This window comes from Neofelis nebulosa, chromosome 1, assembly GCF_028018385.1.
Source record: "Neofelis nebulosa isolate mNeoNeb1 chromosome 1, mNeoNeb1.pri, whole genome shotgun sequence".
Taxonomy (NCBI): domain Eukaryota; kingdom Metazoa; phylum Chordata; class Mammalia; order Carnivora; family Felidae; genus Neofelis; species Neofelis nebulosa.
In genome coordinates, this window is record NC_080782.1 from 180,295,182 (window position 1) to 180,319,511 (window position 24,330).

Below are 24,330 nucleotides of genomic sequence, written 5' to 3' on the forward strand. Positions count from 1 at the left end.
GGGAGGAATTTCCATATTTTGATAGTGATAATGTCTCGTTTTTCAAAGGTTATTCAATAAACATTTATCGAATGCCTCTTATCTAATAGGCATATGTTTTGCTTTTGAAAGACCAATAAATACCATTAGACAGGAGAATCTTTAAATGGTCATTATGGAAAACACACCTTTGTATCTTCTAAATGCAAAGCTTCTAAGTAGCCATTTAAAATGTGTCAAGTCAAGACCTTGTCAAGAGAAATAAAGAACCTCTGATGTGATTTAGGTGATAATATCACAATACCCTCAGCCCTGACTACTGCTTTAGGCTAAGACTGGCCACTGGTTAGCTCACCTCCAGAAGCTGGTTGGGGTGACTTATATACCCAATCAATAATAATAGCTAATATTTATTAAGCGCTTACAGGTATTATTTCATTTAACATTTCAACCACCCCATGAGATAGTAACGTTATGTTACTAATAGGGAAACAGAAGTACAAAGAGATTAAATAACCTTCCAGAAGCCACAGATCTGATAAGAGCCCAAATGTAAGGCAGGTATGCCAAGTTCTGCACTCCCTTAGCCATTACACTCTATTGCCTCTGACAAAACAGGTACCTGTTTCTGGCTCCTTGACTCAAACTACCATATAAGGCACTGGTACTTAATGCTGTTCCTTGTGTACAGCCAGCTTGATCTCATCTTTATAGAGGTCCAGAGACCCAAAAGTGGCTCTGACACTGACCCCAAAAGCGTCTTCCTCAGTAGATGGCTGAGGTACTACTTGGTCCTCCTTTGTTCCTCCATGAAACTTTCAGTCGTGAGAATGGTATTGTCAGGACTAAAATTCCATGTGTTGCCTCGACATCTTTGAGCCTTGTAGGGTCCCAAAGGCTTAGATATGAGTTCTGCTGTTGCCAGATATGATCTCCCCACCCACCACCAGCGAGAAAGGCTCTGACCCTGGCTAACTCCCCCGTCAGCCAGACCAGCTCCATCCCACCTTATCTTCAACCTAACAGATCTCCCTTTGTCCTTCCTGGAGAACCAAAGGTCACCTCACCCTCCTGTCTGTCAAGCCTGCCTCCCACAGGTTCACTCTGCTCTCAGGTACAACTTCTGGGGCCCTGAGTGGTATGTGGTGTTCTCTTCCCCTGGACTATGAGTATACGTGACTAATAAGCTGCTGTGAATCTTACCTGTCCATTGTCACGTGTTGGACCATCTCAAAGTACGGGCTCAATAGGAGGTGGTTAGAACAAGAAAATCCCATGGGGCGCCTGGGTGGCTCAGTGGGCTGAGCGTCCGACTTCACCTCAGGTCGACTTCACCTCAGGTCACGATCTCGCGGTTCGTGAGTTCGAGCCCCGCATCAGGCTCTGGGCTGATGATGGCTCAGAGCCTGGAGCCTGCTTCCGATTCTGTGTCTCCCTCTCTCTCTGCCCCTCCCCCATTCATGCTCTGTCTCTCTCTGTCTCAAAAATGAATAAACATTAAAAAAAAATTAAAAAAAAAAAAACATGAAAATCCCCAATACATGTGCTTTCACTTAGGTATTGCCAAAACAATCCTGACTTTTTTTCTTGCCCTACCTTCTACCTCTCCCAAATGAAGGCCCTATTCCCCTAGCTGTCCCGCTAAAGGAAGCCAAATTGGAGGTCAGTAAGGAATTTCTGCTGCCAAGTAACCAGAAGGAAATTAAAGGATTCTCCCCGATGCCTTCCCCGTTTCAGAGCAATGATTGAGAAAAAGCTGCCTGCAAGAGATTCTCATAACAGAGTATGAAATTCCATAAAATACCCAAAACCAGACACTACATTGAGATTTACATGGAAATCAGAAACACATTTTCCAGCAAAGTCTTTCTAAAATATGTATTTACTGCTAATGTATATTTCCAATTTGAAAATTCTCATCTTCTAATCACATTTGTTCATGATTTTGAAATACATTAGATGCACTTACAGCATTATCTCCTAGTAATTATGCTTTAAGGCAAAAACAACATACCTCTTTCACAAAAGGCATTATACAAATAAATTGTTCCTGTATGGAAATTCTAAAGTATTTTAAACTGTATTTAATGTTATAGGTTTTGTCTCAATTTCTGATGAATGACATTTTATTTCTTTATTTTAGAGAATTTAGTGAGAAATAAAAATATTAGTTGCTTTCTAAACAAGAATGAAAGTATTAGCAAAGACACTAAGAAGCCAGGAACACTCGATGAGTTTATTAAACCAAATTCCTTTAAATAACTTTCTTCTAGTCTATATTCAAGAATATGAAAACAGTGCCCTTCAGAGTTGTGATATATAGTAAATCTGTAAATTATAAGACATTATAATGAAAATAGGTACAGTACACATTTCTCTCATCTTCAGATTTATATTTTGCACCATTCAAAACAGCCCCAACTACTTGTGGTTTCCAAATAGAGCAAAACTCACATTCAAAGTTCAATCCCACCATTAATTAAACCAATACTTAAGGAAAGGCAATCGCGTGAACAACTAAATTCAGTTGTTACCTGTATGGAATATATAACATTCCTGCTTAATGTTTTCGGGAATTGCAAAACAAAAACCCCAACTTTAAACCCGTCTATTGCTGGTTGCTTAATGTGAGAAGTGGCCACAAGTGTTTATCTGCCTGGTTAGCAGCCTTGTGAGGTCACAGAGCCTGCACGCTTGCCTCCACCCTCTAGGCACCGAGTGAGTACACATTTGAGTTTCCTGCACCTTTAGTGAATGAACCTGCCCTCTGTAAGTGTGACATTCTCCTGTGTCCTGCATTAATTTGATCAGAATTCTTTGATTATTTTTTAAGCAGCAGTCAACCTTTTAACTTCAACTTAATTGCTAATTTTTTATATTATTTTCAAGGTGGCAAATATCACCATAGGATGGAATAGCATCAACAAACATTTTGAAAACCAGGTTATAACTTCCCAACTAAAATTATGTATAGATCATTGTATCATCAAGCATTTGACTTTCAATAACTCTCTGACGTCTGTTTCACTTCTTATCATTTACTTTTCTATGACAAAAATGTGAGGTGGATAGCTTTAAATTTTAATGTTGCCACCAAATTAATTATTTAATCAAGAGTTAAAGAATTATTTTCTTAGTTGTTTTCCTACAACTTTTGATATTACAATATCTTAAATATTAATATCTTTAGATCAGATGAATTTTTTAAATTCTTTTCTTTTTAATTAGTTTTTAAGTTTATTTATTTTGAGAGAGAGAGAACGCAATTGGGAAAGGGGCAGAGAGAGAGAGAGAAAGAATCTCAGGCAGACTCTGCACCACCAGCTCAGAGCCTGATGTGGGGCTCAAACTCACCAACGGTGAGATGATGCCCTGAGCTGAGGTTGGACGCTCAACCAATTAAGCCATCCAAGCGCCCCCTGATCAGATGAATTTTAATACTATGTATCAAATATTCTCCAGAATGATTATTCATCATTTGTATCATCTTGGGCAAGTTGTTAAATCACTCTGACACTTTCTTTCCTTATTATGTAAAATGCGGGGAAAGTATAATAACTATGTTATGATGTTATTGAGAGGGTTAACTAAGATAACACATGTGAAGTGTTATGTACAATTCTTAGTTCATATCATCACTCAGTAAATAGACATTATTATTATTCTCCATTGGAAAAATACTCATCATTAATTCCTGATCTATTAGTTACATCTTAGATGTAATTAGCATAATAAATCTGCTCCTCTGAATTAAACAACGATTCAAAGCTAAAATCTTTTGCCCTCTCTGTATTCATTGTATGGTTTCTTCATATTATTTAGCGTTTATGCAAATATCAATTTTTTTTGAACAATGGAAAAAATGAGCATTATCTCAACTTGTGTAGGGACAGAAGAATCTAAGTTGTCCAAGGTCAGGAGCTAAAAGTCATTTTTAAAGGAAAGAGTCAATCCTCTCTGAACATAATGAGCACTTAGAGCAAGAACTAGAGACTAATTATCATCAGCTTTTTAAGATGCAAAGTGTAGACACTCTACTAATGATAAAGCCTCATAATTGATAATTATCTTTGATTAACGTGTAGGAAGTTCTTCCAGCAGCTTTCAATGCTGTGTACCATTGTTGTAACTGATCTTTAATTCTTCCATCTACAGATTCCTCTTATCTTATGTTTGATCTTTGCTATCTATAACTAAGGTCCATGCATTAACTATTAACTATTATTAACTATCCCTAGATGTGATAGTACTTTACAAATGTCTTTGCAATTTAATTAGCATTCAGCCTAATTCTTTATATTTGCATATGAAAAGGTACAAGCAGTTCATGCTCTCAGGCAGAGAGGAGAAATCCCTTGCTCTGACCACTTTTGAATTCACTTGATCCAGATTTTGTGAGGAGAGAGAACAATTCTCTCTCTGGATGTGTCTGGGGACACTTTACATAATTGCCAGCCTCTCCTGAAGGAGAAATTGTATTCTGATCCTCTCTATCTTGGGGGGGAAAAACTCCATCTGAGCTGTTTCCTATATATCATTCTAGTTTTTCCTCACTCTCCTTTTTCTGTCCATATTCTCAAATCATCTTGTAACTGCTCTCCTGATGTTCATAAATCACCCTCATCCAACACCTAGTGGCCAATTTTATGCATATATCTGCTGAACCTGACATTGCCAAACACGGTCTCTCTGAAGACTCTAACTTCTTCAGCTTTCCTGACAACGCACTGTCCTCCTCCTCCTCCTCCTGGCTCTCCAGTATCTGTTTCTCTATTGTTTTGCCTGTTTCTCCCCTTTCTCCTACTTCCTAATGCGTAGTTTCTCCCAAAGCTTCCACCTTTATGCTCCCTCTTTATTCCCTACATATCACTAGGAGGATGCGCTGGGTTGAAGTGTCCTCGAAAATTCTATATAGAACCTCAGAATGTGACTTTATTTGAAAATAGGGTCTTTGCAGATGTAAAAAGCCTTAACGAAGGCTCTTGAGATGAACTTGTCTTGGAGTTAGGGTGAGCCCTATATCCAGTGAGTGCCATCCTTATAAGAGACAACGACCCAGAGAGAAAAGGGCAGCGTGAACATGGGGGCAGAGACTAGAGTGACCCACTTGCAACCCAAGGAACGCCAAGGATCTGACAAGCCCCTGAAGCTAGCAGAGAGGCATGGGATGGTTTCTGCCTCAGAGCCTCTAGAAGAAACCAAGCCTGCCGACATCATATTTCAGACTTCTGGCCTCTTGTACTGTGAGAGAAAAAGAAAAAGAAAGAAAAAGAAACCTGCTGTGTTAAGCCACAGAGTTTGTGGCTAGTGTGGCAATTGGTTAAAGCAGTGCTTGGAAAATGAATACCGACGATCTGGTGGTTCTCACACCAATGGGAAGTGATCCGGGCATGCGAGCTAAGTGTAGCCCTTGTTCTCTCATCTACCCCCTCCTCTCTCTGCTTTTTCATCTGGATACCCTACCAGTATCTCAAGTTCTATTTTATCAAAAGGACTTTGTCTTCTCCCCCAGTTCACACTCTTCTTCATGCACTGATTTTTTCCTACTAAATTTACAAACACGAGACTCTGAAGTCTGTTCTTTTTATTAATAAAGATCATCTTGCTGGCTCAGAGTGTTTCGTATCCTCTTTCTCTTCTAATGCCTCCATGTAATATAAATTACAAGACTTGCGAATATATCCACCTATCTCTCATATTCATGTTTTTCATTCCAACTGCCCCACCTTTTCTCATTAAATTACCAGTTGATTGCATTATTTCCCAGAGAAGACTCATCACCTACACCCTGTTCCTGATCTAAATCATCTTCCATCCTGGGCCCAGATCAATCACTTTGCAGCAGGTCTATACTCTATTCAGGAAAATTACTAATTGATGGCAAAGCAATTAGTACCCCTGTGTTTCTTCAAGTCTAATTCAGGGAATACCTGCATCATGTTAACGTGGACTATTAGAAGGCAGATTTCTGGACATTTTCCAAAAATGAACTCTTCGTTTGGGATGCAGAGTAATTCCCACAAAATGCTTATGCAAGTTCAATAGTGTGAATACACTTTACTCTGTTTCTGCCAGAGGGAAAGAAATCCATCACTCCCTCCACCCAAAATATGCCTTGCTTATTTCTACTCAAAAGCATTAAACTGAATATCACTTTTAACCTCCTCTCTTTCTCTTTCTTTAAAAGCTCATTTCTTATTTTTTGTGAAGACTTTTCCAGCCACACCACTCAAATTATTCTTTGCCACCTCTGGATTCCTATAGCATATTATTGTGCCAATGATTACTTGCTGATCAGTTACATGTCATTATCTAAGCTATCCTGTGGTTAAGCTTTGTTTCCCTAAGAAAATCTTAAGCTTCTCCACACTGTTCAGAGGATCTAAGTGTGTGCTGAATCAACGTTTGCAAGGTTAGGTGTCGCATCTTAAAAATCTAACCAGTTATAATAGGAGACTTAGATGTATACTGCCTCATTAGAAAAATTAATGGAAGTAGATGTTTATATTCCCATTCTTTCCACTTGAGTACAATTATGAAACCTGACTGGTGATAATTTAATAATGATAATGTGCTTGATATTTGCTCTTTGTAAATTTGAGAGTAGATCACTAGAATGAAACCACCAACTTTAAGTAACATTGTCTACTGGTCTAATAGCCATTGGATTAGTCTTAAGACTACAAAACTTGGTTAGGAATCTAGGAAAATAATTATGCTTATAAAAGTATAATGTTAAAACTAAACCAGTATTTATTACTCACTTTCAAATGTAAATCATTCCATTCATGCTGACAAATATCTATTGAGCATAACATGTACTATGCCAATCAAAATACTGATTACTTGGTCCATGGCACACTAACCATGGAAATTGAACATAGAATGATCTCTGTCAGTCTTTATGAAGAGGAAAACACAAATATTCTGCAGAGAAATACCAATAATATAGAGGTTCAATGAGCCTGCTTTTGATCCAAATAAATATAAATAATCACCAATAATATTTTAAGATTTGTTCACAATCATAAAATAACATATGTTTTTAAATCCTGTCTTGGCTTTCACTAATTAGCTTTTGCCTTTCCCAGAAGAAGAGTTCACATTACAAATTTCAGAATTCAAAATACATTCCCTGCATTCTCCATTCCTTATTCTCACTTCTCAGATGTTACATAGAGAGAAACTGGACAAACAATCATACTATATCTCCAGTACTTCCCCTGTCCACACATTTGACACAGTGATTGTTCCTTCAAAATCCAAACAGCATTACCTAAACCACTCACTCAGACCAAATCCCACTGACTTCTTCATCAACACTCAGTGTGGCCCGAAGCATCTCATTGATTCATTCAAACATCAGAGCAACTATACACCAGGCTCTGTTCCAAGTATAAAACTAGGGAGGAAGAGCTGAATCACATGCAGCCCCTACCCTCCAACAATTCACAAATCCGAAGCATAGACATGCACATAAAAAAGACCATAAAGAGGTGTGGACGCCCTGATCAAAGCGCACAATGGCTTCCATGACTTCACAGAGCACAAGGCTCAAGAAGCAAGTTGATTTCATTGTGTAATTACTTAACAAATGTCCTTCTGAATATTTCAAAGTGCAATTTACTTTTCAAAGTACAAATATCTTTTCATGAGAAGCTGTTGTATCTAGGGGAATGACATTGGGAATCATAGGGCATAGACAACATAGACTCATGCAGTTACTCTCATTAACTCACAGCACTAACAAAAACAATCCATATATCACATCATCAATATGATGGTATATCATGTAGTCAATAAAAATTATACTCTTAAAGTTTCAAATAACTTGAGGAATGTTGTACGAAAAAATTAAGATTGAAAATGCATCAAGAATATGTTTGCAGCTGTACTAAAAATTGCCTACAAAAAGGGATGATACAAATATACTAACTAGTTATTTCCAATTTATTACTTCCTTTTTAGAGTATCAAGTATTTTCTAAATTTACTGTTGTAATCTTAAAATAAATATTTTATATAAATAGAACTCCACACTGTCCTAAAAAGGAAAACTACACTCCCCAACGTCTGAGGAAGAAAAAGAAGTAAGTACACAGAAAGGTTGGTGGAAGAAAAGGCATTGAAAGGAAAGCTACCACTTGCCTAACATCCTCATCACAAGAGATTCTCAGATATTTCATGGGAGCTTATAAGGACTGCTCATTTTGCAGCTCAGTAAATTTTTACAAAATGTAAATCTTTATATCCAAATTAATTAGTGTGCCTTACTGCACTCCCCAATGATGTGCAGTAACTTACTGCCCCTAAGTATTGGGGCAGCAGTTAAGTAAGCACACCAGGCCCTTCATATTATTAAAAATGTGCTCAGCCCTTCTGTTTGCTCTTCCCCCTGTGGCTTCCCCTACGGCCACGCCCCTGCACCCCCCCTCCCCTTATGCGTGGCCTCAGCACCCCCTCCCCTCCAGCAGCTTGTCAGAAAGGTGGCGGAGCAGAGGCAAAACCAAGTCAATCTCAACAGCGAATGGTGGAAGTCCAAGAAGTGAATTTCAATAACTATTTTTAAAGGGCCAAAGGGACCAAAGAATGTGTAACTGACCTTTTTGTGCTGTTCGTATGCTAATTTGGATAATGCTTTCAGTACAAAAAATGTCTCCACGTTCCCTAATTATGTGGCCAGAAAATGCTCAGAAAGATTTCTTTGCAGTATTTTGTGTTTCTTTGCAGTATTTTGTGATAAACTTAACTTTGAAAATCACTTTTAATCACATTACTAAAAACAAAGCAAGATAATTAGGAGGGAGAATAATCAGCTACTATATCTGATCAAAATTTCCCTTCATCTTTGATATTGTTGCCTTGGAACAGTCGCCAAGCCTCTAAAACGTCCCAGTTTCTCCAGAGGGGTGGTGGGGGTGCTGAGCTAAATTGGCCTGTTATATCTCTGTCAGCTATGAAATTGTATATACATACTTTTAAAAATATTGTTGGGATGAGCACTGGGTGTTGTGTGGAAACCAATTTGACAATAAATTTCATATTAAAAAAAAAATATTACTGGGTTTAGAGGCTCCTGGGTGACTCAGTCCATTAAGCATCTGACTCCCGATCTCAGCTCAGGTCGGGATCTCACAGTTTGTGAGTTCGAGCCGCACATCAGGTTCTGCATTGATGGTGTGGAGCCTGCTCAAGATTCTGTCTCTCCTTCTTTCTGCCTGTCACCCACTTGTGCTCTCTCTCGCTCTCTCTCTAAATAAATAAATAAACTTAAAAAAAAATTTTTTTAAGTGTTAGTAGGTTTAAACAAGGCCTCTTGAAAAACAATAAGCAAAAAAAAATTTAAACTGGAAAACATTTTAGTTGCTCAAATAAATTAAGACACTTATTCCCACTATTTATGTAGATTTAAAAAAAATTATACACATAGTTTTTTAGCCTTCATATTTTACAACTGTATAAAAGCAGCACCAAAATATATAGAACTCAAAACAAAATTGGCAATCTTCGTAATAAAACAGAAAATATGGTCTAGTTCTACAATAGAATGGCAGTGGGTGGTTTTACCTCATGAGTTGGGTACTTCAGAAATTAAAATAATTTCTGGGGTGCCTGGGTGGGCTCGGTTGAGCGTCCGACTTCGGCTCAGGTCATGATCTCGCGGTCCGTGAGTTCGGGCCCCGCGTCGGGCTCTGTGCTGACAGCTCAGAGCCTGGAGCCTGCTTCGGATTCTGTGTTTCCCTCTCTCTCTGCCCCTCCCCTGCTCATGCTCTGTCTCTGTCTCTCTCAAAAATAAATAAACATTAAAAAAAAATTTCTTAAAAAAGAAATTAAAATAATTTCACATAATGCAAAAACCAAGCCTATCTTATTATTATAGTTATTAGCATTTCTATTAGCATAACAGTTTTTTACCACCATTTGTCAGGGTCTGTGATGTTTAACCTCATTGTTAATTTAGTCCACATTATAGCTTGTAGGTACAGTTATAATCCCAGGAAAAATAATCAAGGCTCAGAGAGGTCGAGTAACCTGATGAGATGACAAAGCCAGCGAGCAGCAGCACCAGATCTGGACACAGGTCTGTCTGATCTGCCCGTGCTCTTATCATTGCCCTAACACTCACTTTGCTCATCAAATGCCTCAGTGACACACCACTGTCCGTTACCTGACCTACCATACGAGGTCCTTCTTGAGCTGACCCCCAGCCTACCTCTTTAGAATTATTTCCCACTTTTCCCTTTAGTACGTACTTCATTCAAGCAAAATGGAATCACTTCTTTTTCCCACCTTTGTGTCTTTGACCAAGCTATTTGGTCAAAGAACCTGAATTCCTAAACGTATCTCAGACTATTATACTCATTGACTGTGAAACCAGTTTGCCTTGTAGAGAAGCTATGAGTCCTGCCCTCAATTCTCATCATTTGCTCCTCTTGTATGGCATTTATCACCTCATTATTGGGTATTATAATTCATATGTTTGGATTTATCACCTCCACTAGAGTGGAGTTCTTATGCACAGAATCAAGGAAGAGTATACTTTTGTATCTTCAAGGCATTTAGCACAAAGGGAATGGGATTGGATTAGAATATTAGTTAGAAAGTTTAAAAATGAATATTTTATTTTAAGTCCGGGTAACATGCGTTGGAAACCTGAGCTGCTCTAGTCTTAAGAAGGAAACATTTAAGAGGGCACACATATTTACACAACAACACACACACACTCTTAAAGAAATTAAGTAAAATAGAAGTAGAAATATGGAAAGCTGAGATTATTTGTTGGTTTTGGCTAATTGTCACTGAAGCATAAAGAAACAGAATCAACTTGGGCCATAGAACTCTAGGCCTTCCTTTACATTTCCGATTCTCACGACTGGTGATGCCCAGAATGAAATCTGGTAATTTTTAAAATTTCATCAAAGAAAAATCACTTTAATATTTTCACTCTTATTTACCTCTCTGGTTAATCTGTAAAAGTCAAAATAAAAGCTGTAGCAGTGTCTGCACAGTAAAAACATCTGTACCTTTACAGTTAATATTAAAAGTTTTTTCTTAAAAAAAAAGGTTTTTTCTTATGAGATTTTAATTAGAAGCAGGAAACATGGATCAAATAAACTTTCAATGTGCACACATAATTTGCCCTCCCAGGCTATAGAGTTCTGTTGTGAAAAGCTCTATGGCCAACTATTTATGGCTCCTAACAAAATGTTTGCCATCAAACAATGTCTTGGCCCTGTTTTCTGCTTACAGTATGTCTGTTCATCCTTAACTGCCTGCCTGTTTCACTTCCCTAGAAACCTCTACAGGAACTGAATCCATCACCTTTCCACTCCTCCAAATAATAATCTGTCATTAAGAAAAAGAAAGCCATTTTATCCAAGGGCCCCAGGTTCACTACCTTTCATCACAACACTTCAGACTAAATCACTATCATCTTACTGGATTATGTCACTGAGATTCCTTTCTCTTTTAGCATCCATATGCATCCATATAATCATTACATCATCAATTCTCCATTCGGAAATTTTCTGGGATTTTTCTCTTCATAATTCTTACCACCTTCAGCCTAATCCAAGCTGCGGCTTCCATAGCCCATGCATCCTGCACAGACTTCTGTGAGCTACAACGTGAAAGTCAGTCCCTTCAAAGAACATGTTAACTACAAAAGAGATCTGAACGTACAAGAAAACAAAGTTAGTTATAAGATCTACACATCAGGCACAAAATAAATATTTATTGAATGTAGGGATATAATCTATTCATGAATATTTTAATGGATAGAGGATTAAAACACAAATACAGCATATTCTTAATGTACAATTTCATCTTAAGTTATGCCACATGATATGTTTTATAATGTATTTCTAGTTCCTGACTTATTCCACATTCTTACTGTCCAGAAATAGATCTGACAGCTGTGGCCACAGATGGTAAAAACTTAATCAATTGAAAAATCCAAGATACTAATCAGTACACAAATACTTTTCTAGTAGGTGTTTTTGGAATTGTTACCAACTTACTGGCTTTTGTTTCCTTTTCCTCCATAGATCATTATTCCCGGATTGGACTACAACAGATGGCAGAGATGACTTTTTTTTCAAATGTTCTACATTTTTTTAAACCTCAGTTTACAGTTGAGGAAGTAATAAACATTCTTGACTACCTTGAAAAGCGTGTTTAATTTCTGTGTGTTTAAGTAGTATGTCAAGTTTATTCACCAAGACCCAGAACCAATTTACTGTTCTCAAACTTTTTAAATGCTTCATTTTCTCTAAGCAAAACCAATGTAACAACCATAACACCTAGCACACCATAATTACACAGTAGATATGTTGCGTAGATGTACAGAACAATTACACTTGAAAAGTTGAATTTTTGCCTTCCTTAGCAACAGAATAGATCCTATTTAATAAAGAATAAACAGCACAGGGGAGAAATAAGAAAATTTGTATTTTGTTTGAAGCCATATTTTCCAGAATACGTCTAGAGCCATGACCTTCAGTCACTGTGCTTCCTCAGCACTTTCCTTGTGAAATATTCAGAAGATCCTATCTGGTGATCTGAGGAAGACCAGACAACTTTATTTTATTAAGTTATCTGTGTCAATAGGAAGCATCTCCAATGAAATTCCTCATTCAACAATAAAAAATAAAGGTCTACCATCAAGTTATTTTATTTTGTTAAATATGATAGAGTTGATAAGAGACAACACCAATACATTTCACGGGACCAAAGGATTGAGCTAAGACACGTGCAAGTTGATGTTTACTGTGTGGTAGATGCCAAGGACCGACATGTCTTATTTAATCTTCACCACAATTCAGGAGCCAGGCATTATAATTTTCTGCAGTTTTTAGATGTCAACTGAAGCACAAGGAGTATCTGGTTGGTCCGAGGTCACATGACCAGTTAGTGGTGAAGCCTGGACTCAAATCAGCGGGTTTGACTCCAGAGGCCATGCTCTTATACAATCTGAATGTTAACAGCAGCCTGAGAAAGGAAACACAATGTAGTCTGAGTAGACTGCAAAGGCCAAATAAAAGAATGCGACAAGCTAAATTCTAGAAATAACGGAAGGGGAGAATCAGAAATCAAAGTCAAGCATTGGGTAAATGTTAGAATCTACCTAAAATATTAAGGGACCAATAATGGCTCTAGAGAAATCTCAAAATCCTTGCTAATGCAGTCTCTAAAACTGTCAGTAACACAAACTAATATGCTGCTAGCTAAGTCATATGCTTCATTCCTATCTCATCAAAATTGTAAGGTAAGTCTCCTGAATGATTTTCTGTAGGAAAAAACCTCCAATCTTAGGACCAAATTAATGCAAAAATAAGAATTTCTTTACAGAATTTCATTTACAAAAATTAATTGCCACCTGATATTCATAGATTGCATCTAATCTGAATAGAAGAGCTACCCTTAGGTACTTTAGACCTCAACTCACCAATACAGTAGCCACTAGCCATATGCAGCTACTGAGCTCTTAAAATATGGTAGTCGAAATTCAGATATGCTGTAAGTATAAAATATACATCGGGTGTGGAAGGGGAAAAAAGCACGTAAAATATCTCATTAGTAACTTTTATATTAATTACATGTTGAAATAATGACCTGGATATGTCAGATTAAATAAAATAAATTAGTCATATTAATTTCACCCATTTATTTTTATTCTTTTTAAAAATGCGGCTGCTAGAAATTTTTAAATTACCTATATGGCTTACATTATATTTCTAGTGGAACACTTGTGATGCTTTAAGTGCACTTAGTGAATATACTACTATGTATTTACTTGCATTATTACATAGTTTGAATCATATGCTAAGATTAAAACTTTTCTTCTGAATTCGTATCTGATATAACTTTTAGCTTCTGATTAAATGCACCACATTTACTCAAATGCACTTTTGTTTTCAAATTCTGCATGGAACAGTGAAAGAGAGCGATCTTATTTTGGTGCCATACTTGTAAGACAGTTGCAAAGCGTTGGAGCCACCAACTGTTCAAAAGTGGCAATACCCGACTAATTCCAACCCTCACAGAACAAAAAATAAACAGCTGAGAGAAACTTCAAGTCTATGAAGGAAAAAAACATTTAAAATAATATGTAGACAATATGTATGATTTCTGTTTTAAACTAATGTGGTTTGTTCATCCAACAAAAATATAGTGGCTCACATTTTAGGAAATTCTATTTGGAAAATAGATGGAAATCGTTCGAGAAAAAAAATATTGATAAGTATCTGGAAAACCGTATGCTGACTGAAAGATTTCTAATAAACACTAATGGGTCACATAGAATGTTGCTGTTTGAAAATCTTAATTGGAAGAAATCAGAAAATAACAACAATACATCTTTCATAAGTGAAGCAGATTATACCTATTTTTAAAGACATGCTTATAAGTTTAAGAAGATTTTAGTGATTTTAAAAAGTAGTTGTCACTCTGGAATATGGCTCTACAGGGCCCTCTTGCATGTGGGAGTGTTCTAATGACTGTTGTGGCTGGTAGCACTTTCCCAAGTGCTGGTGGTGCTTCATTCAGGACCAGGGACCCTGATGTATCCTCTTGGCTCCCACCAGTGTTCGGAGTCTCCTGGCTGGTCTTGTGGGAAAATTTCCGGGCTTCCTTGGCCTGATGAATGAGGAGGTCCGTGTCTTGTGCCTGAAGCTAAACAACAGAGGCAAAACAGTCAATTTAGCAGACTTAAACTTTCAGATGCCCAACCTTAGGGCACGGGTCCAACCATGGAATGTTAATCCATCCAGTTAGTCTTTCTTGGGTGTTTAACAATCCCAACAAGGATATTACCACAGCTCTGGGGAAACTTCTACCAGGAAAGACAGGCAGGCCATGGCTCTTACCTGTGATGCCTGTGGCGAAAGACAACCCTGAAACTCTCTGGTGTCATCCACATATAAATATAATACTTCCAACCACTAACCTTATTATTATTTTTTTTTAGTTTTTTTTTAATGTTTGTTTATTTTTCAGAGTATATAAGCAGGGGAGGAGCAGAGAGAGAGGGAGACACAGAATCTGAAGCAGGCTCCAGGCTCTGTGTTGACAGCTCAGAGCTGTCAGGGGACTCGAGCTTGCAAACCGCAAGATCATGACCTGAGCCAAAGTTGGATGCCCAACAGACTGAGCCACTCAGGCATCCCCCAATCTTATTTTTTACTAGCAAAATGAACCTTAGAAATTTGGTGACATCTGAGAAAAGAATTCCTAGTTGCTGTGCTTGGAGAACATTAAAATGAACACTGGCGTGTTTATAGTGGTGATGGCTTTAGAGGAGGATGCATTGAAAGAAGATGGAGCCTGGCTTCATAGATCATTTAAGTAAAGAAACATGAAAACTGTGTTTGGAAACTTAAGCTCTTCTTATTTTGAGGCACACATATCTTCAGGCAACATGAGGAGTTCTGATGTTTAAAGGAATTTTCTGTGATTTTAAGAATAGTGTACACTCTTCTCTTTTCCTTTGTGGACTCAGTCAACCTTTTTAGAAACTTAGTTTTTTAGGTATTCTAATACTGGCCTGAAATATATGATAACTAAAATCTTCCCTCAGAAAGTTTCTTAGAACTATCAATTTGTTGGTAAAGATCTATATTCAAATGCATTTAGTATGTTTGAAACTAGACACCATCTCAAAGCTTTGTTCTGATTTATTATCTCTTAAATGCATCTATTTGAAACTGTCTCATTTGAACATGTTTTATTTATGGTGTGATTTTACATTAAGAATTATTCTTAGAAAAAAATAACTCTAGATGTTTATGGGTAGCCAACATGTGTGAAGCTTTGTAACATATAACATTTACCACTGATACAATTTCAAACAGAAAAACAAAAAAGTATTAAAGTAGATGTGGCAGGTAAGGTAGAAAACACTCTGTTTCATGTTACACAGAAGTGGTAGAGATATGATTTCCACCCTGATGGAAATTATACACTAATTGTGGAGGCAGGACTGACATGTGACATGGGAATGAAAATTACAGAGTAGGAGTGAGTGTTAAACTTTGTAATGAATGCCAATGGGTTCCAAGAAGTCTTGATGCAGCAGGAAAGTTATCATTGAAGAGAAGGGACCTGTGAGAGCTTTAAAGAATAAATATAGCTTGGACAAATACAAGAGAAAGAGAAAGATGTTCCAGGAAATGGGAACAAAATGAAAGAAGATAGAAAAATAGTAATTTGATTTTCCTGTGAAATAATGAGGACAAGAGGTTAAAAGAAACACACACACACACACACACACACACACACACACACATACACACACATTTTTGTTTTTATCTTCCGAAGTACCTGATTTAAAGCCATTGTCCTCTTACTTTAGCCTGTACTACAAAGCTGTAATCATCAAGACAATAAGGTATTGGCACAAAAATGGACACGTAGATCAATGAGACAGAATAGAGAACCCAGAAATGGACCCATAAATCTATGGCCAACTAATTTTCAACAAAGCAGGAAAGAATATCCAATGGAAAAAAGATAGTCTCTTTCTCTTTAGCAAATGGTACTGGGAGAACTGGACAGCAACATGCAGAAGAATGAAACTGGACCACTTTCTTACACCATATACAAAAATAAGTTCAAAATGGATGAAACACCTAAATGTGAGGCAGGAAACCATCAAAATCGTAGAGGAGAACACAGGCAACAACCTCTTTGACCTCAGATGCAACAACTTCTTACTTGCCATGTCTCCAAAGGCAAGGGAGATAAAAGCAAAAATGGACTATTGGGACTTCATCAAGATGAAAAGCTTCTGCACAGCAAAGGAAACAATCAACAAAACTAAAAGACAACCAACAGAATGGGAGAAAATATTTGCAAATGACATATCAGATAAAGGGTTAGTATCAAAAACCTATAAGGAGCTAACCAAACGCAACACCCAAAAAACAATTAATCCAGTTAAGAAATGGGCAGAAGACATAAATAGACACTTTTCCAAAGAAGACATCCAGATAGCTAACAGACACATGAAAAGATGCTCAACATCACTCATCATTAGGGAAATACAAATCAAAACCACATTGAGATACCACCTCACACTGGTCAGAGTGGTTAAAAGTAACAACTCAGGCAACAACAGATGTTGGTGAGGATGTGGAGGAAAGGGAACCCTCTTGCATTCCCTGGATGCAAACTGGTACAGCCACTCTGGAAAACAGCGTGGAGTTTCCTCAAAAAATTAAAAATGGAACTACCCTACAATCCAGCAATAGCACTACTAGGAATTTATCCAAAGGATACAGGAGTGCTGATTCATAGGGGCACATGTACCCTAATGTTTAGAGCAGCACTATCAACAATAGCCAAACTATGGAAAGAGCCCAAATGTCCATCAACTGATAAATGGAGAAAGAAAATGTGGTTTATATATACAACGGAATACTACTTGGCTATGAAAAAGAATGAAATCTTGCCATTTGTGACAACGTGGATAGAACTGGAGGGTATTATGCTAAGTGAAATAAGTCAGTCAGAGAAAGATAGATATCATATGGTTTCACTTATATGTAGAATTTGAGAAACTTAACAAAAGACCATAGGGGAAGGGAAGGAAAAATAAGTTACAAACAGAGAGGGAGGGAAACCATAAGAGACTCTTAAATACAGAGAAAAAACTGAAGGTTGATGGGGGTGAGGGGCTGGGGGGGGTAGGGAAAATGGGTGAGGGTCTTTGAGGAGGGCACTTGTTGGGATGAGCACTGGGTGTTACACGTAAGTGATGAACCATGGGAATCTATTCCTGAAGCCAAGAATACACTGTTTACACTGGAGGTTAGCTAACTTGACAATAAATTATAAAAACAAAAAAAATAAATAAAACAAAACAAAAAACACTGTCCTCTTAAGACCAGTTATTAGATGTTATCAAAATGGTTTGTCGAGGGGGGCGCCTGGGTGGCGCAGTCGGTTAAGCGTCCGACTTCAGCCAGGTCACGAGCTCGCGGTCCGTGAGTTCGAGCCCCGCGTCAGGCTCTGGGCTGATGGCTCGGAGCCTGGAGCCTGTTTCCGATTCTGTGTCTCCCTCTCTCTCTGCCCCTCCCCCGTTCATGCTCTGTCTCTCTCTGTCCCAAAAATAAATAAAAAATGTTGACAAAAAAAAATTAAAAAAAAAAAAAATGGTTTGTCGAATTCAGTCAAGTCACTTTGTATGTATGTACTTAACCATGATCAAAACAAGTTCCAATACCAGTATTTATTTGGATAAATTTAAATTTAATTAATGTTAGTTGTTGTTATTTTTTCCTTCAACTTAAGATAGGATAAAACCAGGCAGCTCCTGGTTTATGTTCAAGGCGTTCACAGATATCCCCAAAAAAGAATTACCAATTTGGCATCATTATCTTCAAGATTATGGTTTTGCCAAAGAAAACTCAATTAGAAGAAACTTCCTGCTACTCTAAGCAGAGATAAGCACGTGAGTAGTTGAAATTCATCTAGCTTTGTGGGTGAGTGAAGAAGAGCCAAACATCACTGGGATGCAAGATCACAACGTTCTACACTGGCACGTTTAAGATCAGTCGACAACTGAAACGGGGCCTTGAATTGCTACCTTTCGAGAGATTTTGTCATAACAAGGAAGGTAGTATGTAATCGTTGATTTTCCAAAAGACAAGTCTTCATATACTTAAATGAACCTTATGTAGAAGTTTCACTATTAGGAGGATATAATCAACCCAAATTCCAGCTCCATTTGACAGGGAAGAGTTGACTCATGAATAGGGTCATTTGACAGATATTTTCAGCCACATGAATAAGGTAAATCCTTTGACTGGAGGCCTTGATGTGGCATTGAAGATACTGATGAAAAAAAAAAAAAAAACAAAAACTTATTGTTAGGTACAAGTTGCCACTCTGGAAAGGGATACTGAAAGCAGTTAACCCTGGAGATAGTCCAGAGCTGAGAAAATTCTTCAGGCTATGGATTAAAATGACAGAGTCCTGAAAACTTCACTATAAACAGAAACTTACAAACACCTATAAGCACTGCAAGCCACACTGAAGGGGTCTTCTGTGTGGTCAGAGGTAGAGAGCAGCAAGGATTGCTTGCCATAGCAGAATGAATCAAAAACCACTCCACCGTGTCAAGTTTGCCTCCCGGCCAAGCGGAGCATCCTTCTCCTTGAATTTACTTTTTACCTTATTTGATAATTTTTTAATCCATATTCAATATTTGAAGAAATGTGAGGAAGATATAGCTCTTTATAAATGTTGCTTTGTCATCTATGTGAAGAAAACCAAATTCCAATATAGAGTTAATTGTGCTAATATGTAACTAATGGAAAGTCCTTGGATTTCATTATATTTCGAAGGATCCAAGACCCATAAAGACTAAGAAGTATTGTTTGATAGGCATACTACAGATGATGAGGCATATATTGGTTCCTCTTCAAATATACTACAGGTGTTGGTCAAAATTGTGTTGAAAGAGACACCTCAAATTACTTAAGTAAAAACTGAAGTTTAGTCGCTTTAATGAGTGAGGTTTTTTCATGGTAAAGCTGGATCTGGGTTTAAAGTGATATACTGAAGCAGGCTTGTGCTCTCTCTCTTTCCACATTGTGGAAATAAATGGCCACCCACAGATCAGTAATCCCAACAGAAAGCTGCAGCTCTTACCCTGAAGTTATGAAAACAAGAGTCACATGGACTCTTGGGTCAAATGCTGATCCTGCTACCTACCCATCATTCTCACCTGAGATTCTCAGGTGTCCACTTTATGATTACAGATAGGTGGAATGATCTCCAGTTAACTTATTCCCCTAAGGAAATGGAATTCTCTTACCAGTAAACAGTAGCAAAAGTGGAGATCTATGCATTGTTTACCCAGGAGAAACAAACCCTTTACCCCATAGATGTAACCTGGTTGTGTTGAACAAGCGTGACATAAGGATTGTGATCGCGGTGACAATTAAGTTATGTCTCTTACCTTGGCTTCAAGATTTACTCAGTTCTGGTAATATCCCCTTACCTTGAAAGAATATTTGGACAGGTCCATAATTTTTGTGATCACTCCCTTGCAAAAAATAAAAGTTGTTCAGTTACTATCAGTAGTAAACACAGTTTCAATTTAAAAATTGGACATCCAGTACAAACTCGTAAGCAAAATCTTTAACTTGATTCACCATCGAACGTTCTTTTACCCCAGCTTGGATCTGCTCTCTCTAGAGGCATGCCATGGGAAGGGAGGAGGGAGGCAGAGGGAACAAAGTGTGAATCTCTCTGGACTCTGCTCTTGCCCTTCCTCTCTTCAGAGACTCCTTAATACACGATCTCTCTGCTACACTGCCCTTGATCAGGCAGATGACTCCCTAATGATCTTCTATCATTTTGTTCCACACTCATACTATGTATGTTCACCTTCATTCTTTTTCTGCTGAGATTTTCTGGCCCTTATTGGACAATATTCATGACGTCCTACACATGTCCAATCTCTGGCTCATCCGTGTGTATTTGTTATCATAACATAACCCAGCCGCTCCTGATTAACTCACACACACACAAACAACTCTCTCCAATAAAGTGTCCTGACCAAATTCCCCTTTACTACATCCTGACTCCTTTTTATAGTCCTTAAGGAACAGGTTTTTAGAGATGGTTACTTTCTAATTCCACATATGTAAGCTTCATGTGGGAAGAAAATTTTAACTGCTTTGTTCACTGCTTCATTCCCAGCACCCAGAGTAACAAGTGATGTATGCTAGGCATTGCGTGGTGAATAAATCAATATGAAATTGGAGACTGTCATTTAAGTGATCTGATGTTGATCACTGGTGCCTCTGTCAAAATGGAGACAGGAAAGATCCAGTTATAACATCATATTAGACATGCACAAAAATTCCCACATTGCCTCTGCCTAATATAGTAAATACAATTATCCCACTCACATTGAAAATGCACTTATACTTCCCCAGAGGCAGAGAACACAAAATCAAATCCAGCTACTATGGAAAGTGGCATGTCCAGGATCTCTTAAGAAGCACACTCTTTTTAGTCCAATGTGATTTGTCATGTTTGGCAACATTTCATTTGACCCAAGTGTAGGTTTAATCACCCTATGTTCTGGTTATCTATTGTTGAGTTATCAAACCACTCCAAAACTTTGTGGTTGAAAACAATGACATTTTGTTCATAAGTCCATAATTCTGGAAGGGTCTGGTGGGGGCATGCCATCTCGGTGCCCTTTGGAGTCAGCTGAAAAGGCTTGAAGGATGATGGCTGGCATCATCTGGAGACTCAGTCACCCTTAACTGAGATGGTGGCAGGGATACAGACACATAGATTCTTCTTAAGGGCACTTAGCTGCCCCAAGTAAATGGTGATTTGGTTCCAATGGTGAGTGTCAGGTGGATGAGGTGGAAGTTGTATGCTTTTTATGTGCAGCCTCAAAAGTCGCAGTGTCACTTTTTCCATGGTCACAGGATTTCCTAGATTCAAAGAGAGAAAATACAGACTCCTTACACATCTCAATGAACATGTGTCAACATCACACTGTATCAAAAGCTTGAAGGATGGGCTATATATCATTGTGATCGCCTTCGGAAAACACACTCTTCCATACCCCAAATCTTAATCACAACAATGAAGACAGACAGAATTCCCACATTTGGAAAAAGAGCAAAAGTAAAGCAACAAATAGTGGTCCCGTGTCTGACACCAGGCCTCGTGGCCAGGAAGACAAGGCCTTCTCTCCTGATGATTGTTCTTCAGGCTGCCAGTCTGGCGGCCACCAGTTGTGTGCCCACCACAGTCTTAACCTGAAAGGGTTTAGGGAATAAGTCTCTATCTTTGACAGCTCTCTTTTTGTTAGTGGTGTTCTGAAGCTCTGAGAAAACACAAGAGAGTTAATCACCACAGTATTTTCAGGATCCAGGCTTCTCTGGAGTTACCTAAAATCTGAGTTGCTGGTCAATTACATGTCTCTTACTTTCACCAGTTAGAATTCTAGTCCAGGGGCCTGCTTGCCCTCAGATACAGCACTGCCTTCGTGCTATTCTCAAACTTCGTGGACTGTTTTCCATATTCCCATGTGATCTGTGTTTTGCTAGAAAGAAGAAACCAGGAATTTCTCCCGGTGCCTTGAGTGGCATCTCTGGCTGCATTTTTCATCATTCCGTGCTCTGGGTTTCAAGAACACTTCATCCTTCTTTTGCTCTCTGGATTCAGGCAGATGGAATGCCCTACTTTTTGCTCATCTCTGGGTTGACATATCATCTATTTGACTCCTCTCAGTGATTCCATCATCTAACTAACTCCACTATTCAATGTCCTTTGTTTCAAATTCTTAAAAGTACTTAATATTATTTAGGCTACTGTTACTCTATTTCAGGCATAGCAACTGAATCTATAAATTTTTGCAAATTAAAATAAGTCTGTAGAGTGTTCTCTAAGTTGTGACTTAACCCATTTTGAAGTTTATTAAAATAAACTGATTAAATTAGCTTATTCACTTTCAGAGAAAGGAAGTATTTATTGAACATTTATTGCAGATTATAGCTTTTATAAAGCATTCAATCCCCACAATTCAAAAAAATTGGAGGATCACCCTGCTTTTATAGTGAAAAAACTGAAAGATAAGTTAATTAAGTAACTTACCCAGTGTCTGATTCTTTATTATTCTTTCCACTATACCATACTACACATTGCCTATTTTATTTTTTATCACTGGTCTCAATCATGCTTTGAAAATTGCCATTGGGTGGCTCAGTCGGTTGGGGGTCCGACTTTGGCTCAGGTCATGATCTCACGGTCTGGTCCATGGGTTTGAGCCCTGCGTTGGGCTCTGTGCTGGCAGCTTGGGGCCTGGAGCCTGCTTCGGATTCTCTCTCTCTCTCTCTCTCTCTCTCTCTCTGTCCCTCCCCTATTCATACTCCTTATTTCTCTCTCAAAAATAAACATTAAAAAAGTTTAAAAAAAAAGAAAATTGCCATTTGTTATTTAATAATAAATTTTAATGTTTTAGTAAGTACCTCCAAATCAGAGCTATTTGTATTCTTCATAAGTACCTTTTCATCTATACTTTGATAAATCAAAGCTTTTGGTTGAGAATTACTCTAGGAATCCAATTAATAAACAAACATGGAGGGAGAATTAAGGCATTTCAGGATGAATGGACAAAACCAAATCACCAATAATTACTTGAAATTTTCACTATTTTCATACTAATCTCATAGAGCCTAAAAAATACATTTAATTTGTAGAAAAAAACATCATGAATAAATTAGTATTAGTATTGAAATAAACAGGTTAATTGCTTACACAGTAGGTCTGACATTAGTTAGAAAGAAATCATATTGAATTAATATTATGTTCTCATTAATATAAACTATATTATCAGTTACTATAGTGTCACAAAAGGGGTCCCCCATAAAGTGATGGTTTAGTTGAAGCTACATTTGCATTGAAAATGATGAACAGCGTCTAAGCTTATTTGGTGTCACCTTGAAACATGTTTGAAAGCCCAGGAATACATATCTTTCATGTATATTTTATTTCATGTAGACTAATTTAGTGACAACTTTAGTTTTTCTGAGTTTCTTTGGGGAGAGAAAGAAAGAAAAAGTCTTGAGTGTGAGGATATAAGCCAAAGAAATGTGTCAAGCTGAAAGTGACAAAAGCTTCTGTGGCAGGCAGGATTCTAAGATGTTCCCCAGTATTCTGTCTCTGGTGTACACACCCTACATAATCCCCAAGTCTGCAAATTTAATGTGTTTTACTCCTGTGATTAGGTTATGACATATGACACCATTAACCTTGAGATGGGGAGGATCATCCTGGAAAGCTTGACCCAATCTTATGAGCCCTTTAAAAGCAGAGAATTTTCTATGGTTGCTAGCAGAAGAGGAAGTGGAGATTGGAAGGGCAGTTCTACATTGCTAAAATGGGGAGGACATCATGCTTAGAAACTGGGAACAGCCTCTAAGACTTTAGAGCTGAGTCCCATCGGACAGCCAGCAAGGAAACAAGGATATTAGTCCTACTACAGCAATGATGAATTCTGTCAATAACAAGAATGAGCCAGGAAAAGGACCTTAACTCCACATGAGGACATGGCCAGCTGACACCCGAATTTTAGCCTGAGCAGAAGAACCCCACCACGCTGTGCCTGGACTTCTGACCTATAGGAGCATGAGCTAATAAACAGATGTTGTTATAAACTGCTAAATTTGTGGTGATCTGTTACACAGCAATAGAAAAGGAATACATCTCCAAAGGTGGTGCGAACAGATCCTTTTCAGCACACTGGGAAAGCATGGGGTGGATGGAACATGGAGGGACTTCTGCACATACACTTCCTCCACATGGTCATGCTAGGACT

The 24,330-nt window shown here is 38.0% G+C and overlaps 1 long non-coding RNA gene across 1 annotated transcript in view; it reads right to left on the bottom strand.

Moving 5' to 3' along the window:
- Positions 1-11,692: 11,692 nt before the first annotated feature.
- Positions 11,693-24,330, bottom strand: part of LOC131483652 (uncharacterized) — a 35,149-nt gene continuing 22,511 nt past the window's right edge. The window contains exons 2-3 of the long non-coding RNA XR_009247837.1: positions 18,650-21,439; positions 11,693-14,651 (exon numbers count right to left, since the gene is read on the bottom strand). This is a non-coding gene — a long non-coding RNA (uncharacterized LOC131483652). The remainder of the gene's footprint in view (positions 14,652-18,649; positions 21,440-24,330) is intronic.